Raw genomic sequence first — 21,161 nt, forward strand, 5'->3', positions numbered from 1 at the left:
TCCTCCCGCCTGCTGTAGTGCCTCACAGACTAAGAAAGCTTATCAAACACTCACCAGCTTTCCACGGAGCAGTGGGAACCTCTGCCTAACCTATGCAGTGATCTACCTGATCAGGGAAATTCCGCCCAACATTCACGGTGCTCTATACCAAAGCAGGCAACCAACCAGATTTCTGTGACACTCCTGTTGCAGCGGGCACCTTTGCATGCCACCTGTGGCAACCCAAGCCGTCATGGGCCACACCATCATGGATTCTTGTGAGATCACCCAGTAAAGCACCATCCTCGTGGATCCACAACAACCCAACCAGCATCTCCGGAGAGGCCCATCCAACTTGTTGACTAGGGAAAGAGTGAAGCCACAGGAGGATAAAGTGGTTGGCTAATTCCATAGTGAAATTAGCTGTAGCAGTTCGAAGAAGCTTTCCTACGAGTCTCCCAGAGAGAGCCAGTGCTCTTTGACTCCCTGAAAAATGGCACCTGGCTCCTCTAAAACAAACAGCAATCAGGCCCAATGACCTCAACAAAAAAACATGAGAAACAAACTTCAATGGCAGAGATGTCCTGAACCGAACGACATGCATAGAAGAAGCAGATATTTATCTGCCACATAAAGAATTTTTCAGAATACTTCTTGCTGTAATACAGGATATGAGAAAAACAATACAGAAAAAAGATGAAATGAAAGAGGAGATTAAGTCCATACACCAAAGGGAAATACAAGAGATCAGGGAAGAGATAACAAAAACTAGTAGCAGACACGCAGACCACGAGAATCGACTGGAGGAGGCAGATAATTGCACCAGTGACCTAGAGGACAGCCAAGGAGACTTTAAATGCGAACAAAAATCTAATAAGATCATTAGTGAAGATGAAGAGAACCTAAAAGCTAGGTCTGATGCTATGAAGTGGAACAACATTAGAATTATTGGATTACCAGAGGAAGACACCACAAAGAAGTCAACTGCAACAGAGAGGAAATTCTTGGAGGAAAACTTCCCGAGCTTAATGAATGAAAACCTGGCAACCATTCAGGAAGCTGAAAGAACACCAGTCAGATTGAAACCCAAGAAGAAATCAAGGCACATCATACTTACTATCCAACTTTGAGGAAAAGGAGAAAATCATGAGAAGAGCTAGGGAAAAACAAGCAATCACATAGTTTTCCAAATAAGAATATGCTCAGACCTATCATGTTTCCCCAAAAGTCAGACATCCCCCCAAAATAAGACCTACTTACAGTTTTGCCTCGGGCTGAAATATAAGGCATCTCCCAAAAATAAGACCTCCCCAAAAATCAGCACCCCCGAAGCTACCGTAACTCTGGACTCTGGATCATAGTGGTGGGCACCACCACGCAGCTCACTATTGGCTGCAGCGCAGTCAGAGCAGACAGGTAGTACGAGGTCTCTTTTAATAAAACAATAAACAATAAACGTGTACCACATTCTTCTCCATGGAAAAATAAGATATCCCCTGAAAATAAGACCTAGTGCATCTTTGGGAGCAAAAATTAATATAAGACACTGTCTTATTTTCGGGGAAACAGGGTATCAGAGAACACTATGAAGAAGAGGAGAGAGTTGTTGAGTAACATTGCAAAAATTGAAGGAAAATAATGCAAACCCAAGAATACTCTACACAGCCAAATTACTGATCAAGATAGATGAAGAAGTAATTGTCTTGTTAGAGAAGGAAAAACTCAAAGAATACATTAGAAGAAACCCAGCCTGGATCCTTGTCGATCCAGTATAGGCAGAAGAACAGCACTCACCTAGCATAAGTAAGAGACTGCCACAGAGAACAACCTCACCCAGAGGGAAACAAAGAGAAAACAGCCCCCAAGATAGCATTGGATTAAGGGTGAAAAGAAGTCAAGAATGAAACACACACACACACACACACACTACATTAAAAAGAAAGGGAGGTGGGAAAACACCCAACACAAAAGGTGTAAGATGACATCACAGAGTCCACGGAAGGAAATAATACCCCTGAATATCTATGAACTAAACTCAGGCATTAAAAGACTGAGGCTAGCAGACTAGTTTAGACTAGTTTAGAAATACAACTAATCAATCTGCTTCCAACAGGAGACACATGTCAAGACTACAAACAAAACTAGGCTGAGAATCAAATGCTGGAGAAAAACATACCAAAGAAACAGCAATTAAAAAAAAACCAAGGGTTGCAATCGTAATCTTGGATAAAACTGACCTCAAAGTGCAAACCATAAAAAGAGATGAGGAACACTATATAATGCTCAAGGGAGCAGTAGGCAAAGAACCACTAAGCATTGTAAACATATTCCCCAAATGACAGACCTGCTGAATACGTCAAACAAATGCTTCAAAATATGAAAAAGGAAGTCACAGCCTCAACAATTATAGTAGGTGACTTCAATACACCACTCTCTGAGAAAGAAATATCACAGGGAAAGAAACTCAACAAGGAGGCCAGAGATCTAAACACTACAATTAGTCAATTTGACCTGATATATATTTACAGAGCTTTTCATGAAAATACAAAATATTTCACATTCTTTTCAAGCCCACATAGCACATATTCGAAGATAGACCACATGCTGGGGCATAAGTCAAATCTGCATAAATTTAAGCACATTGATATCATATAGACTTCTCTCACTGACCACTGTGCCATAAGGCTGGAAATCAGCAAAAGGAAGATGAATAAAACAAGGCAAACAATTGGAGGATGAATAACTCTCTACTGAAAAAGGAGTGTGTACTGGCTCAGATCATAGATGAAATTAGGAAATTTCTAGAAACCAATGAGAATGAGAATAAGACGTACCAAAACTTATGGGACACAGCAAAGGCAGTTATCAGAGGAAGTTTCATAGCAATACATGCACACCTGAGAAAGGAAGAAAGCCATATGATTGATATGCTGGCACAAAATTTACAGCAACTAGGGCTGAGTCAACAGCACAATCGTGCTAATAGCAAAAGAAAAGAAATAATAAAAATCAGGGCTGAGATTTAGGAGAGGGAAAATAAGAAAACTATGGAAAAAATTAATGCTGCTAAAAGTTGGTTCTTTGAAAAGATAAACAGAATCAACATATCGTGGGTAAACCTAACCAAAGAAAGACGGGAACAAATTTCAATAGCAAGAATGAGGGATGAAAGAGGGGACATTACAACAGACTCTAATGAATTCAAAATGATAATTAAAGAGTATTACGAAGGACTGTACTCCAATGAATTCAACAACTTGGAAGACATGGTCAAATTTTGAAAAACAATCCCTCCCTCGAATGTCCCAGAGGAACATCAAGAATGTCAATAGACCCATAGCAATAGAAGAAATAGACAAGGATATCAAGGGATTACCAACCCCAATTTCCCTGGACCAGATGGCTTCACAGGACAATTCTACCAAGCATTTAGGGAAGAAATGACACCAATCCTACACAAAATCTTCCAGAACCTAGAAAAGACGGCAACCTCTTGAAGCAAGTATAAATATGATACCCAAACAGGGCAGGAATCCTACAAGAATTGAGAACTACAGACCAATATTCTTAATGAACACAGATGCAAAAATTGTTAACAAAATACTTGCCAATAGAATACAAATGTATATAAAACGAATACCATATATACTTGAATATAAGCCGACCTGAGTATAAGCCTAGGTACCTAGTTATTACCTGGGAAACTAGAAAAACGGATGACTTGAGTATAAGCCTAGGGTGGGAAATGCAGGATGTGAATTAACACAGAGACCAGAGGGGAGAGACGGAGCGCAGCCACGGACACATCCTGACCAGTTCAGCTGCCAGCGTAAGTGAATCACTATGGGTGCTTCTGCAAATTGGAGCCTTCCACGTCATAGGATGGCTCTGATTGGTTAGATGTGAGTAACAAACATTCAAAGCCCTGCAGTATCAGTGGGGCTTTGAATGAACAGCGGAGGAACGACAATCACCTGTGAGATATTACACCTCGTATAAGTTAAACCCCAGTTTTTCAGCACATTTTTTGTGCTGAAAAATTCAGCTTATACACGAGTATATGGTAATTCACCATGACCAAGCAAGATTCATACCAGGGATAGTTCAACATACGAAAGACCATTAGTATCATGTGCCACATTGACATGAAAAACTCTAAGAACCACATGATAATATTGATAGATGTGGAAAAAGCATTCGACAACATCCAACACCAATTCCTTTTTAAGACACGTCAGGAGATAGGAATGGAAGGACAATTCCTCAAGACAATACAAGCTATATATGAAGAACCAACAGCCAACATGGTAGTCAATGCAGAAAAGAGGAACACAATTCCACAGAAAAAGGGTCCAGACAAGGATGCCCCTTGTCCCCACTCTTATTTAACATCGTACTGGAGGTTTTAGCTCGCAGCATAAGGCAAAGGAGAGACATCAAAGGTATTCGTCTGGGGAAGGAAGAGGTAAAACTATCGTTATATGTAGATGACATGATTTTATAAATGGAAAATCCCAAAAGATCCAAAAGGGGCAGAGTGGCAGGATACAAGATCAACAAACAGAAGTCCACTGGACTGCTATACATATCAGCTAAAATAACAGAAGAGGAGGTCAAAAAGGTGGTACCCATCACAATAGCCAAGCACAAATTAAAATATCTAGGGAAATAGCAGACTAAAAGAACAAAAGATTTATATGAGGAAAACTATGGAACACTATTACAAGAAACCAAGAGTGATTCAACAAATGGGAGAATATCCCATTTTTGTCGATCAGAAGACTCAATATAGTAAAGATGTCAGTTCTCTCCTAGGCACTATATAACTTTAATGCAATCCTGAGAGAATTACCCTCATCTTTCTTGAAAGAAATGGAAAAACTGATTACCAAATTCATATGGAGAGGGAAGAAGCCCAGAATTAGCAGAGACTCCCTAAGAAGGACACAGTGGGAGGGCTTGCTTTACCTGACTTTAGCACATATTATAATGCCATCATGGTCAAAACTGGGAGGTATTGGTATAATGACAGATACTTAGACTACTGGAAAAGAACTGAAAACCCAGAAATAAAATCATCAGGATACAGACAACTCACTTTTGATAAAGCCCCCAAAATATCAAAAGCAGGTACCCTCTTTAACAAGCGGTGTTGGAAAAAAATGGATATCTACCTGCAGAAAAATGAAGCATGACCCTTATCTGACTCCATGCACAAGAATAAACTCAAGGTAAATCACAGACCTTGAGGTAAAACTCCAAACTATTAGGTCCATCAATAAGGGAACTGGGACCAATCTGAGAATTTTGGCACTGGGAATACATGGGATAGCAGAAACAGGGAAGGACACAAATGCACATGAGTCACAAATTGACATGTGGGATACACTGAAGATAAAACATCTGTGTACATCAAAATAATTCACCAAGAGAGTAATAAGAGAGCCCACGGACTGGGAAAACATCTTTAGCCTGACACATCAGACAAAGGCCTTATTACTAAAATCTACAATACTCTGCTAGTTTCCAAAGAGAAAAAAAAACTAATTGCCCACCGAGGAGGTGGGCAAAGGACCTGAACAGCAGTTCCACAAGGGTACAAATCCGAATGCAAGGAGTTGGAAACAACCCAAATTTCCACCAACAAATGATTGGATTAAAAAACAGTGGTATATACATACAATGGAGTACTACACATCACTAAAAAGCAGTGATGACAAATACTAAGAGGACGCCTGGCCCTCCCACCAGAAGAACTTATTTCAAAAGACGGCATTGAATCTGCAGCTCCAGGAGAGGGACATATCTGATGGGAGCACATGGGTGATGATGAAGGGGGAGGAGGAGAAAGTGGAGCACATCCTGGCCCACCAGGTCTTGAGGACGATTATCCCGATTAGAGCAGCCAGTCCACAGAGAGGACCACATGGCCAGCCCCACTATGAGACATGACGCCCCTCACTGACCCATAGCTCTACCGGGGACAACACTGGAGACACAGTGTGGGAACTACGCCTGATCTGATCCCGCCACACCGAGGCAAAACACTAAGGGGGTGCAACAGAATAGCAAGGGAATGGAACGGCGAGGTCCTCAGGGAATGATGAAGGTGGACTTTGGGGCTAGGGTGTGGTACCCCAATTGATTGAACTGGAAAACACTCCTAAAGGCCAACACACAATCCTTGAACTAACTACAAACTTTTCTTTCTTGTGTTTTTTTTGTCATTGATTTATTGTTGTTGGTTGGCTGTATATTGTTCCTTGGTATTTTTATGTCTTGTTTTTGTGCATGTTATTATCTCCGCTGGTCTTTCTAAATAAGATAGGCTGGATGAACAATCTGGAGGATAAAACAACAGGACCGACAGTTCAGGAGGGACATAGGAGAGGTGGGGGAAAAGGTAGTGGTGTTAACAAACCCAGGGACAAGGGAACAAGTGATCTAAATCAGTGGTGAGGAGGGGCTGGGAGGCCTGGTAGGGCATGATCAAGGGTAATGTAACAAAGAGGATTTGCTGAAACCCTGGTCGGGACTGAGCATGATAGTGGGACAGAAGGAAAGTCAAGGGAAATAGAGGAAAGAGCTAGGAGACAAAGGGCATTTATAGAGGTTTAGATAAAGACATGTATATATGCAAATATATTTATATATGAGGATGGGTAAATAGATCTATGTGCATATATTTATACGTTTAGTATTAAGGTAGCAGAAGGACATTGGGCCTCCACTCAAGTACTCCCTTAATGCAAGAATACTTTCTTCTATTAAATTGACATTCTGTGATGCTGACCTTTTCAACGCAACTGCTGAAGACAAAGCGGGTGCATAAGCAAATGTGGTGAATAAAGCTGATGGTGCCCGGCTATCAAAAGATATAACGTCTGGGGTCTTAAAGGATTGAAGATAAACAAGTGGTCATCTAGCTCTGAAGCAACAAAGCCCACATGGAAGACGCACACCAGCTTGTGTGATCACAAGGTGCCAAAGGGATCAGTTATCAGGCATCAAAGAACAAAAAATCATAACATTTTGTGCTTGCCTCCATGATATGATCGCTGAAGACAAATGGGTGCATAAGCAAATGTGGCAAAGAAAGCTGATGGTGCCCGGATATCAAAAGGTATAGCGTCTGGTGTCTTAAAGGCAAACAAGCAGCCACTTAGCTCAGAAGCAACAAAGCCCACATGGAAGAACCACACCATCCCGTGCGATCACAAGGTGTTGAAGGGATCAGGTATCAGGCATCATCAGAACAAAAAATCTTACCATAGTGAATGAGGTAGGGGGGCGGGGTGCAGATTGGAGATCCAAAGCCCATTTGTCAGTCACCGGAATCCCCTTGCAGAGGGGTGTAGGGGAGGAGGCGAGCCAGTCAAGGTGTGATGTAGCAACAATGAAAAATACAACTTTCCTCTAGTTCCTAAATGCTTCATCCTCCTGCACTATCATGATCTGATTTCTACCTTGCAAGTCTGGCTAGACCAGAGGATGTACACTGGTGCAGATAGGAACCAGAAACATAGGGAAACCAGGGTGGATGAGCTCTTCAGGACCAGTGGTGAGAGTGGCACTACTAGACGCGTAGAGGGAGAGTAGGTTGGAAAGGAGGAATCGATTTCAAGGATCTGCATTTGACCTTGTTACTAGGGGGTGGACAACAGAAAAGTGGGTGAAGGGAGATGTCGGACAAGGCAAGATATGACAAAATAATAATTTATAAATTATCCAGGGTTCATGAGGGAGGGGGAAGCGGGGATGGAGGGGACAACATGAGGACCTGATGCCAAGCGCTTAAGTGGAGAGGAAATGTTTTGAGAATGATGAGGGCAATGAATGTACAAATGTGCTCTACACAACTGATGTATGTATGAATTGTGATAAGAGTTGTGTGAACTCCTAATAAAACAATTAGGCCTCCACTTACTCAATGCAAGAACACTTTGTTCTATTAAATTGGCATTCCAGGATGTATACATTCCCAACATGATTGCTGAAGAAAAATGTGTGCATAAGCAAATGTGGTGAAGAAGGCTGATGGTACGTGGCTATCAAAGCGTCTGGGATCTTAAAGCGTTGAAGATAAACAAGCGGCCATCTAGCTGAGATGCATCAAAGCCAACATGGAAGAAGCACACAGCCTGTCTGACCACAAGGTGCAGAAGGGACTGGTTATCAGACATGAAAGAACTAAAAATCATATCAATGGGTGCCCACCTCCCTGATACGATCAATGAAGACAAACGTGTGTGTAAGCAAATGTAGTGAAGAAAAGTGATGGTGCCCAGCTATCAAAAGATATAGCGTCTGTGTTCTTAAAGGTTCTAAGATAAACAAGTGGCCATCTAGCTCAAAAGCAATAAAGCCCACATGGAAGAAACACACCAGCCTGTGTGACCACGAGCTGTCGAAGGGATCAGGTTTCAAGCATCAAGGAACAAAAGATCATATCATTGAAAATGTGGGTGAGTGCAGAGTGGAGACTCAAAGCCCATTGGTAGCCAATCGGACACCCCTTAGTGAAGGGTTGTGGGGAAGAGATGAACCAGTCAGAGTGCAGGGTAGCAGCGATGAAACATATAACTTTCCTCTAGTTCTTAAATACTTCCTCTCCTCCACTATCATGATCCCAATTCTACCTTACAAATCTGGCTAGACCAGAGGATGTACATTGGTACAGATAGCAACTGGAAACACAGGGAATCCCCGGCCAGATGACTCATTCAGGACCAGTGGTGAGAGTGGCGATGCCTGGAGGGTGGAGAGAATGTGGGGTGGATAGGGGGAACTGATTACAAGAATCTACATATAGTCTCCTCCCTGGGGGAGGGACAGTTGAGAAGAAGGCGGTGGGAGACATCGGACAGTGTAGTATATGACAAAATAATCATAATTTATTAATGATGAAGGGTTCATGAGGTAGGGGACAGTGGGGAGGGAGGGGGAAAATAAGCAGCAGATATTAAGGGCTCAAATAGAAGGCAAATGTTTTGAGGATGATGATGGCAACAAATGTACATATGTTCTTGACACAATGGATCAAGAACATATTGTGATAAGAATTCTATGAGCCCCCAATAAAATGATTAAAAAAATAAGAAAAAAAGTAGTGATGAATGCATGAAGCACATTGGAAAGAATTGGAGGAAATTATACTAAGCGAAGTAAGCCAAGCAGAAAATGAGAAGTACTATATGAGTCTGATGAGGAAAGCTTAAAAAAAAAAAAGTGCAAAACGGGCTTAGGGAAAAAACTATTGTATATAAACATTCCTGGGTTCAGGTTCAGGGAGTATGGCAGGGACCAGACCAAATCCAGGAATACATATGGTAGACAACTAAAAAGGAAGGGGAAAGAGAGAAAAAACAAATGAGTAGTTGGGGAACAGGGCACTAACTCCCCCAAGGGGAGTGTATTATTCATATCTTCTCAGGGAAAGAGGGACCAGACTACAAAGCGGTGCTCTAAGATGTGAATGCAACATACTGGCATGAAGCAGGGAACCAGTAGAGGGGTCTGAGAGACAGGCCCCAATCCCAACTATGTGGACAACCACCCCTGCCCCCTGAAGAATTTACCTTAGGGGCAGCACTGAAGCTACAGCTCAGGGAGAGGGACATGTCTGATCAGAGCACACAGGAGCAAATGAGGGGGGAGGAAGAGAGAGTGGAGCACATCCTGGCCCACCAAGACTTGAAGATGATATCCCTGCTCAGAGCAGCCAATAGCTAGAGAGGGCCATATGGTCAACCCCACTATGAGACATGACATCCCTCACTGGCCCATAGCCCTATAGGGGACAACACTGGATACACAGTGAGGGAATTATGCCTGATCAGACCCCACCACACCGAGGCAAAACACTAAAGGCGTGCAACAGAACAGCAAGGGGAGCAGAGCAAGGACGTCTCGAGGGAATACCAAAAATAGACTTTGGGGCCATGGTGTGGCACTCCATCAGACTCCACCAGAAAACACTCCTAAATGTCAATAGACCTTGAGCTATTTTCTTTTTTGTTGCTTTGTTTTGCTCTGTCTTGGTTTGTGCATAGTATTATCTCTGCAGGTCTGTCTAGATAAAAGAGTCTGGATAAACAATCTGGAGGAGAAAACAACAGGACCGAAGGTTCCAGGGGACATAGTAGAGGGAGAGGTGGGGGAAAGGAAGTGGTGTTAATAAATCCCAGGGACAATGGAATAACAAGTGATCCAAAATCAGTGATGAGGAGGGTGTAAAAGGCCTGGTAGGGCTTGTTCAAGGGTAATGTAACTGAGAGGAATTACTGAAACCCAAATGAAGGCTGAGCATGATAGAGGGACAAGATAAAAGTAAAAGGAAATAGAGGAAAGAACTAGAAGGCAAAGGATATTTATAGAGGTCTAAATACAGGCATGTACATATGCAAACATATTTATATATGACAATGGGGAAATAATCGATCTATGTGCATATATTTATAGTATTAACGTAGCTGATGGACATTGGGCCTCTACTCAAGTACTCCCTCAATGCAAGAACACTTGTTCTATTAAACTGGCATTCCATAAGGCTCACCTTCCCAACACGATCGCTGAAGACAACACAGGTGCGTAAGCAAATGTGGTGAAGAAAGCTGGTAGTGCCTGGCTATCAAAAGATATAGCACCTAGGGTCTTAATGGCTTAAAAATAAAGAGGCCATTTAGCTGAGAAGCAATAAATCCCACATGGAAGAAGCACACTACCTGTGTGATCATGAGATGTTGATGGGTTCAGGTATCAGGCATCAAAGAACAAAAATATTATTATCACTGTGATTGAGGGGCAGTGCAGAGTGGGGATCCAAAGCCCATCTGTAGGCAAGTGGAGATCCCCTCACAGAAGGGTCGCAGGGAGGAGATGAGCAAGTCAAGGTGCTGTGTAGCAATGATGAAACATACAACTTTACTCTAGTTTCAATGCTTCCTCCTCCCCACTATCATCATCCCAATTCTACCTTACAAATCCAGCTAGACCAAAGGATGTATACTGGTACACACAGGAACTGGAAACAGAGGCACTCCAGGACAGATGACCCTCTCAGGACCAGTGGTGAGAGCGGCGAAACAGGGAGGGTGGAGGGACGGAGGGGTAGAAAGCAGGAACTGATCACAAGGATCTACATATAACCACCCCCTGGGGGACAGACAACAGAAATGTGGGTGAAGGAAGATGCTGGACAGTGTAAGACATGGCAAAATAATAATAATTTATAAATTTATCAAGGATTCATGAGGGAGAAGGGTTAGGAGGGAGGGGAAAAATGAGGAGCTGATACCAAGGGCTCAAGCAGAAAGAAATATTTTGAGAATGATGATGGCAAGAAATGTACAAATGTGCTTGACACAATGGATGTACGTATGGATTGTGATAAATGTTGTACGAGCCCTCAGTAAAATGATTAAAAAAATAAAAAGCAATGGATGGTAATTAAAATAGGAAAAATCCCACAAAGAATGGTGTCTTGCTAGGCACCCGGTTGAGTAGTACTGCCAATCCCATGGGTGTCAGGGTAGAACTGTGCTTCACAGGGTTTTCGATGGTGATTTTTCAGAAGTAGATCACCAGGTCTTTCTTTCAATATCCCTTTCAATGTGGGTGGACTCAAACTGCCAGCCTCGCAGTCGGCAGTGGGATGCGTCAACTGTGTGCACTTGCAGCTCATTTCCCTTTCCACTGGGCAGCACGGATCTTGGAAGCAACATCCACAGTCATATTTATCTGGTGGCCTGCTTCTTGTGTGGTTCTTCTTATATTCCAAATAGGTATTCTGAAAATGTCCACTGCTGATAACAAGTTGATTCTGACTCACAACGACCATATAGGGCAGAGAACTACTTCTTTCGGTTTTTGAGGTGGAAAATCTTTACAGGAACAGACGGCTTCATCTCGCTCCCACAGACTGGCTGATGGGTTTGAACGACTGACCTAGATTTTAACAGCACCCAAACATAGCCACTAAGTACCACTAGGACTCCTTTAGACACATCCACACCACTCAGCAGTGTGAGAAAGCTGATGCCTGATATACAACGAGTCGAAGTCTCTCTGTCTTGAGATTTAGTAACACAAAACCTAGGAGCATAGTCCATTACAACTGGTAGAGATGTGTGGAGCCTGAGCTGGAGCAGCAGGGCCTTAGCACGTCTACTTGGTGGCTCTTTGGAAGGATGGAAGTCAGACTACTGTTTTTAAGTTATCACTTGCTTAAGTGGGTGGCTGTGGATGTTGAAGGTGATAAGGAATCTGGGGAAAGTCTTGAGAAGTAGCAAGTCCACTAAGGTCTATCACAGCATTAAGAACAAAGGACTCTGGGTTTCTTACAGAGGCCACAGAAAGCCATTATGGTGTCCAGCAAAATACACAGCAGAAAAAAGTATCAAACCAAAGATAGTGGGTTACCATCTTATATTTCCTTTTATCAAAGGCAGCCTCACCAGGAAAATCAAGATGGACAGTTGGGAAAAAAAAGAAAAAGCTGAAATGATGCTTAAAGAGAAAGAACATTTGATAAATCCATTGTAGTGTCCACAATAGCAGTAAAAACTGCCACTGAAAGCGATCTGACTAAAATCTTATATTTGCCAAGGGCAGCCTCATCGAGAAAACAAAGATTACCAGCTGAGAGAAAGAGAAAGAAAGTTAAAATGATAGCTAAATTGGAGGAAAATTCAGCGACAAAGGGAAGAAGCATGGTTGTTGTGCTTTGCAATATGCATTGTAAATTACAGTGAAACTTTACGCTAAAATTTGGAAAAGAATGGGCGCTACGCAGGGGGAAAGGTCATGCTATTTCTCCTTCTGTAGAATGAGTGTAAGACACTGAGTTCAGCCAACAAGCAAGGATATCCCTGTAGCAATGAGCCCATCTGGTAACCTAATCGACCTCAAGAATCATTCTCTTGTCAAATGAACCGGCAGTCATTGGAGAAATGGCTGATTCTGGGGTAAATGGCAGCAATGTACAAGGTAAATCTGGAGTATCTCAGGAACCACGTAATAAAACAACCAAAACAATGATGGTGCAGTGCAAAAACTTAGCAGATAGGTTGACCTGTCTGGCACAATTTGAACACCAGAAATCTAAGCACAGTAATGAATTATAAACCTTTGGTAATAAATCGGAAATTCTTTAATTCCATAACAACAGGTAAAAACCCACTGCCTTCAAGTTGATTCTGACTGTTCGTGTCCCTATGGGAAGAGTAAAACTGCTCCCCATGGTTTCTTGGTTTCTTTTTTTACCCTAGAGTTCTGAGAGCGTACATGTTTATGGGAGCAATAGCTTGATCTTTCCCCTACAGAGAAAGATGGATGTGAATTGCTGACTTGTGGTTAGCAGTATCACACCAATCTGCACCACCAGGGCTCCTTATACCAATATGTGACACACGCCAACCGATAGATGGCATCGCCCTACTTTAATTAAAAAGGAAACAACAGAAAAGCACTAAGTCAAGGCATTTCTTTGAAACAGGGAAGAAGAGTCCCAAATAACCAGAAGCCTTGGGAATTTGGCAATACCAGACCAGCCCTACATGTACTTAAGGAAGTTTTCTAAATGGAAAGGAAAGAACATTAATCAAACACTCAAATGTACACAAAGGGGGAGGAAGGAGTCAGACAGAGATCTCAGAAAATAAGTACATATTACGACTACTGGATGTAGGGTGCACATTACTGTCACTGGAGGTTCACCAACAGAAAAAGGAGAGGGAACAGTAAACCAGGAATACTTAATATTTCACATTCATTGTTGATTGCATGCTAAATGTTACTGTAATTGCATGTTGTATAGTATAATATTTGTAGTAACCACTAAGAGAATATGTAAAGAGGAATTAAAGCTCATAACAAAAGATGCTAAATACAAAAAATAACAGGAAAATTGATAAAAAGAGAAACCAGATAAAAGAAACTCAAAACCCAATTAGCTAAAAGAATGAAGAAAATGTAAATAGCCAAAATATTTACACAAAAGGCAGAGTGATAGACTGGATAAAAAACATGATTCATCTTTTGTTACCTACACAAAACACACATTCACATTAGGACACAAACTGACTGAAAATAAAGGATGGAAAAAATGTTCCGTGCAACCAGCACCCAAAAAAAGGAGTGTGGTCATACTGATAAAGGCTATTACATAATAAAAGGGCTAATACTTCAAGAAGATACAACAATTATTAGCATATATTCACCTAACCTGTCCATAAACATGACACAAACACTAATATCAAAGAAAAAAATTACAGTGCCGCTATTAATATTTGTAGTTTTGAAACCTTCAATTTCAGTTCTCGACAGAACATTTAAAAAGTGAATCAATAAGGACATTAAGAACATAAAGAAAATCATAAGCCAATTTAACTTAGAACACTCCATCCATCATCAGCAGACATTTTCACAGGATAATTTTTCCAGAACCAACTACAGATTAGGCCACAAATCTCAAGTTTTAAAACATTAAAATCATACAAAGCATACTTTCTGACCATAATGGTATGAAGTAAGAAATCAATCACAGGAAGAATAAAAATGAATAATTATTATTATACCAAAATTAAATATTGTACGACTAGAAAACAATTTCTCTATGTAAGAAATTAAAAGTGAAATAAAAATATACTTGGTATCAAATATAAAGGAAAGCACAACATACCAAATCCTTTGGGACACAGCACAAACCATTCTCAGAGGGAAATTCATAGCAATACATGCCCATATTTAAAAAGTTGGATGAAAATCAATTGTTTAAATGAAAACTTGAACAAAAAGGAAAGGAAGAGCAAGAGGCCAAAGATACTAGCTGAAATGAATAATAAATACCAGTGAGAAAGAAATGAAATAGAATACAGTTAAACAACAGAAAAAAATCAATCAAACCAGAAGTTGGTTCTTTGAAAAGAATCACTGAAACAAACTACTGGATATACTGGGGGGGAGGGGGGAAGGGCAAATAATCAAAAGAAATGAATCTGGAGACAACACAACATATTCATTGAATAAAGAATCATAACACTATGAAAAAGAACTGCAACAGATTTGAAAGTGCTGATGAATGGGACAAATTCCTGAAAATATACGACATACCTAAACTAATATGAATAGAAATAGGTTTAAGCAGAGTAATTATGAAATAAGCAATTCAGAATGTGATTAACCCCCTGCTCCACCCCTTCAAAAAAGACCAAAAATATATATAAAAAGAAAAGTCAATGGCAAGATGGCTTCACTGGGATATTTCATAAAAAATTCAGAAGTGCTGACACCAGTTCTATAGAAACTTTTAAAAACATTAAAGAAAGGGGACTAGAACATGTCCAACTGAACACATACACACAGGTAGATCCTTATGTAACAACCAGGATAGACTAGGCCCTAAGAAAAGACAGGTGGCCTGTGATCTCAGACAATGGCTTGAAAGTGAAGTAAAAGGAGGCTTCCACATATCAGAGACTGTGGGAGCAAGCAGAGAAGGGAAGGAAAGAGCAGGTCCACTGAAGAGGCGCCCAGTGGTCTCCTGCTACCCATCTGTAGCTCCATTCTGCACTGCTGGCTACAGCAACCCAGCTCCACTCCTCAAAGACTATCATTGTGAGCAGGGTCCAAAGCTTCACGTGTAATAAGCACGCAGGTCCCATGTGGCTTCCAGCTCTCCAAGCAAGCTGGCCTGCACAGTTCCCGGAGCATAGGTCCCAAAGGACCAGCCTAGGCTATCCCAAGGACAAACTTGGCACCATGATGGTTTTCCTGAAGATTGCCTGTGCTTTGACGGACTATGTTAAGAAGCTCTTGGCCTTAGGGAAGAATACACTCAAGTACAGTGTTCCTCCCCCTCCCAACTTTTCTTAGTACAGCCTTTTACTGCCCAAAGCCTTTTTTCCCTCTCCCGTCCCTCTTCTATTATTCATTTCTGGCACTACTCAACAAAGTCATCGACTCCCACAAAATCTAGCAGCCCTCCCAACCGTAATACCCGGCCACGATGCTGCAGTGGCAGCAGTCACTCCTGATTCATCAGAAGAAGGATTAACAAATGAACAACACTCAGATCTCAAGGAATTTTCTTAAAAAGAACAGGCTCTGAAACTATCATAAATTGAATTCAGAAAAATGTTGTCATGTACTTTCAACAAAGAGTTTGCGAGAACAATGGTCAGAATAGAAAAGCTAGATATCTTCAACAAAAACCTCTAAAAAGAAATGCAGAAAATATTAAGATAAGAGAATTAGGCAACAATTTAGAAGAACAGAGTAAGAGAATTGAAGAAATGGAAAGCTGAATTGGTGAGTTTGAAGGCATATCTCTTAACTCCAATTTATGAGTGATACAATCAGCTAAAAGAACAAAAGAATCTGAAGAAAACATAAGAATGAAGTGGGATTCTATCCATATAAGAAATTCCGGAATAATACTTCCTTAACAGAACAGAGGAGGAGAAAATAATTCTCCAGGAAGCAGAGAGAACCCAAAACACCACAGATCCCAAAAGAAAACACTGGAACATATTGTCGTTGAAATTTCCAAGACAGAAACAATTAGCAGGCTGAGAACAGCTTGGAAAAATTGTTTTAATTCATTTACAAAAACACTTTTATTGGCATATGACTCACATGCCATACAATAGCTCAACTATATTAAGATAAATTGTAATAATCATTATCACCACAATCAATTTTAGAACATTTTTTCTTTATTGTATTCATGTTATTTCCCCCAACCTCCCCTGCCATAGCCCCCAAAACCATTGTCTATATAGATTTAGTTATCCTGGATTTCATATACAGAAAAATGTATTTTTAAAAGCCTAACAACAATAACAAAGAAAACAGATTAAAAAAAGCTCTAGAAAAGAAAGCAGAGGTTAAAAGGACTGGAATATATTTTAAATGAGTCAAAAGGGAGATGTATAAATTTTAACTTAAATACATCTGCAATAACCAATTTTACAATGCTATCTGTCTGATAACAGGGCTGTTCACATCCCATGGCTCTGGTCAGAGAGGATTCCCCAGAGCTTGCAAATGTTATCCACAACCTTAAAACCAGGTGTTCATAATTGAAGCTGATATCATTCCCTCCTTCAGATTTGAATTTCATGAGTTAAAATCCTAGGACCTTACAGGCTGGTGTGCTTCTTCCACATGGACTTAGTTGATCCCTCACTTAGATGGCTGTTTAAGACCAGCTTTTAAGACCCCAGAGGCTATTTTTTTCTGATAGGTGGGCACCATCTAGTTTCTTCATTACACTTTCCTATAGCATTCATGTCTTGAGTGATTTCTTCATGAGGACGAGCATCAAATAGGGCCATTTCATAAGAACTAATTGTACTTAGATTGAGGCTAGAATTAAGTGCAAGCGCAAAATCCATTCACATATTTATGGTTAATCTGGCTCTGGTTCACCTCAGAGATATAATTGTTATTTTCTGTTAGAGAACATTATCAATCATCCCCTTGGGCATAAGGCAATTTTATTGATAGTGTAGTTAATTTAGCCAATGGTATAGAATTTAAAACAAAAATATGTCTTGTAAATTTAAATTTTGTTTTCTTCCCATTGTCTCTCTTTTGTTGCCTTTAATAGATATTTTTATTAATTTATTTCTATTACCATCCTTTTTGTCTTTTTTCTCATATTTTTCTGTGTTACCAATGTTCTTAGGAACCAAGACACCGCTCCTCTATCTGTCTCTAGGTGGGTCTGCCCACATGCAGATACACCCACATGTGAGTACCGTGAGTGAACATTGTTACCCATGCTGCACCATGCTTTAAGACAAAATTTCATTTATTTGTCAACAGAAATAAATATTTCAAACAAAACAAAACTGTAAACCAATATCCCTTATGAATATAGGGGCAAAATCTCAAAATCCTGGCCAACAGAATCCAACAATCTATCAAAAAGCTAAGCAAAAGAACCACAGCAGGTGAGATTGGTTCCAGGGATGCAAAGATGGTTTGAAATGAGAAAAATAATGAATGTGATCTACCATATAAAAAAGAAAAACAACCACATGAGCATTTCAATTGATTCAGAAAAGGTATTTGATAATATCTAACAGCCATTCTAGATACAAATACTAAAAAATAGGAATCGAAGGGAAATTCTCAATGAAATCAGGGACATATATGAAAAACCAACTGCCAGCATCTTACTCAATAGGGAGAAACTGAATTTTTTTAAAATCTGGATGAGAAAGGCCAATCAGCTGCAGACAGACATGGACAATGGCCAAAGCCACCAAAGGAAATGGCCCGATGGAAAAATGTCCTAGACAACAAATGGTATGGCCCGGACCCCATATTAATCAGGTCCAGGGGAGCAATTTGTGTTTTTCCACAGAAAGAAGAAAACCCCATCTGGGTGCCAGAGAGACTGGTGAGATTAATTAAGGAAGATGAAGATCGTGCGAGCAGGAAGAATGAAGAAGACGATGATCAACCTAATAATGTTGCTGATACTGATGGTAATATGGACCCCAATAGTTAAAGGAGTTTTTTTATGGGCCATAGCTAAAACTTGGCCTGTACCTATTCCCATACACTCGAATGCGTCAATATTACCCTTATTCTTATCAACGCAATGTGATTTGGGAATACCATGTATTACGCCTAGAGGGGAGCCTCCTAAAGTATATAATGCAAGCAATTTTACATTGGCATATAGTTTGTGTTTTACCACCATCAATACTAGTGGACCTTGGATATATGTAAGAAATGGATCTTTAGTCAATTGGGTGGATCCTTCTGGAGACTCTACATTTAATAATATTATATCCACCCTTATGAAAGTTGCACAAGGTGCTACAGGTGGAAGTGGCACCTCTGAGAAAGGAAAACGTGTAAATACAACAACACTTATGGTGATTCGTGAAGGATCCAGGCCCCCTGGGCCCATTAATGGATCAGTAGTGCCACCTAATGTGACCAGACGTGTCATATTACCTAGTTGCTCACCTGAAAAAAGTTTTCCGCCTACTTTTACTCAATGTCAGTCTCCAAATTATCGGAGCAACCCTATTATACCAGGTTTTGATATGACTCCGACTTTAGGTAAAGCAAAATGGAATAGTAATACTAATACCACTGGTCCTGATAATACCTGGCCATGGTATGAATGGATGGTATATAATCAACGTGGAGCATCTACGACAGTAACTCCTTTTGCAAAAATGTTTGGAATTAATGATACTTTATACAATGTCACTGGTGTATACAATACCACTACAAAGAGGCTGAAAGTAAATACTATGGTTAATATATCAAGAGTGCAATTTCAGCCATCACCTGTTTGTGTCCAGCCCCCATTTTTCTTTCTGTTAACATTCAACTTTAGTCATGCAAATGATACATTTTGGGAAGCTTCATGTAATAGCTTTAGCAGTCAGTGTTGGCTTGCTGAATGTTGGAATGGCTCTGAGCCATTTGCCTTGATAGTAAAGATTCCCACTATGATACCTGTACCGGTTGAAGCAGATCCCAATACTTTTCCTATTGCTACACTTTATAGATATAAAAGAGATTTTGGCATTACCGCAGCAATTATTACAGCTATTACTATCTCAGCTGCAGCAGCGGTTACAGCAGGATTGGCTATGTCTAATCAAGTAATGACAGCAAATGTCATTAGCAATATTACGCAATCTACATCAGAAGCTTTATCTACAGTCCATATGTTGGATGCTCGATTAATGTCTGGTTTACAGTTAGTGAACCAGAGAGTTGATTTATTACAACACCAAGTGGATACTCTTACGAGCATGGTGCAATTAAGTTGAGTTTCTTCAACACCTAATTTGTGCATAACACCTTTAAAATTCTTGAATGAGTCTTCTTTTAGCAGCAAGAATATATCCCAGTATCTTACAGGACAATGGACAGCTGAGCTGGAAGAACTTCAAGAACAACTCCGGATGCAGATTACGACTCTTAATGGCACAAGAATGAAACCCATAACTGTTGGAGATTTTACTTCTTGGCTTTCTACTGCCTTTTCCTACTTTAAAGAGTGGGTGGGGGTGTTTACATTTGCTGCAATAATGTGCTGTGGAGGAGTGTTGTTGCTATGGTTGCTCTGCAAGCTTAAAGCCCAGCAAAAACGTGACAAAGTCATCATCACGCAGGCGCTCTTAGCGATTGAGCGCGGTGGTTCCCATGATCTTTGGCTTTCTTTGTTAAGAGAAAATTAACCCCCATAAGTTGTCAGCTCCTGCACCCCAAGGGAATTGTCCCATTGCACTGGGAAGAGTGACAGAAATTGGATCTTGGTCAGCCCTTGCACCATGTGGAGCTTTGCTCATTGCACACATTAGGGTGACCAGATTTGGGTTTTTATATCCATCTTGATCTCCTGGGGCTGCTGGAGGCTCCGGGATGGATCGATGGACTTTATATCCATCTTGATCTTTTGGAGCTGCTGGAGGCTCTGGAATTGATCGATGGATTAGGCTTAAAATAAAAAAGAAAGGAGGAGATGTGGGAAGCCACAGCTCTCGTGATGTGGGTAGCCGCAGCTCTCGCCGCCATTACTAGATGACGCCGGGCAGTCAGGGCGGTGGTCCAACTAAGTGATAAACAACCACTTAGCGCATGCGCGATGCTGAGATGACGTAGTCATAACTCCACCCTGGAGTATGAAAACGAAGGTTCTGGCGAACTCACCAATCAATGCATGAGGTTTTGGCAAATGCACCAATCAGGGCACAGCACGTCCCCATAGAGCATATATAAGCAGCAGTAGTTTGGGGTTTCGGGGTCTTTTACCGCATTATGAAAAATTAAATGCTTGTGGAAGAATCCTGTTGTGGTGCGTCTTTTCTTGCTGGCGAGACCTGGCGCGCGACAATCATGATTTTGAGTTTTGCCCCACATTTCCCTTCTACTCTAATCAAGCCCTTCTAATGTGATCTCTTTCATAGCAGTCGATAGTGAGAGCTAGGCACCATCTAGTTCTTCTGGTCTCCAGTGGTGGAGGGTGATCGTTGCTTGAGTCACTAGTCATTGATTCATTGTGCCCAATCAGTTCTCCTCTTCTGCTGTCCTCTGGATGGGGAGAGACCAACTGTTGCCCCTTTCCTGATTGCTCAGGAACTTTGAAAATCCCAGAGACGATGGTCCTGATCCCCCAGCCTCAACAACTCATTCCCTCACAG

The sequence above is a fragment of the Tenrec ecaudatus genome, chromosome 2, assembly GCF_050624435.1.
Source record: "Tenrec ecaudatus isolate mTenEca1 chromosome 2, mTenEca1.hap1, whole genome shotgun sequence".
Classification (NCBI taxonomy): Eukaryota; Metazoa; Chordata; class Mammalia; order Afrosoricida; family Tenrecidae; genus Tenrec; species Tenrec ecaudatus.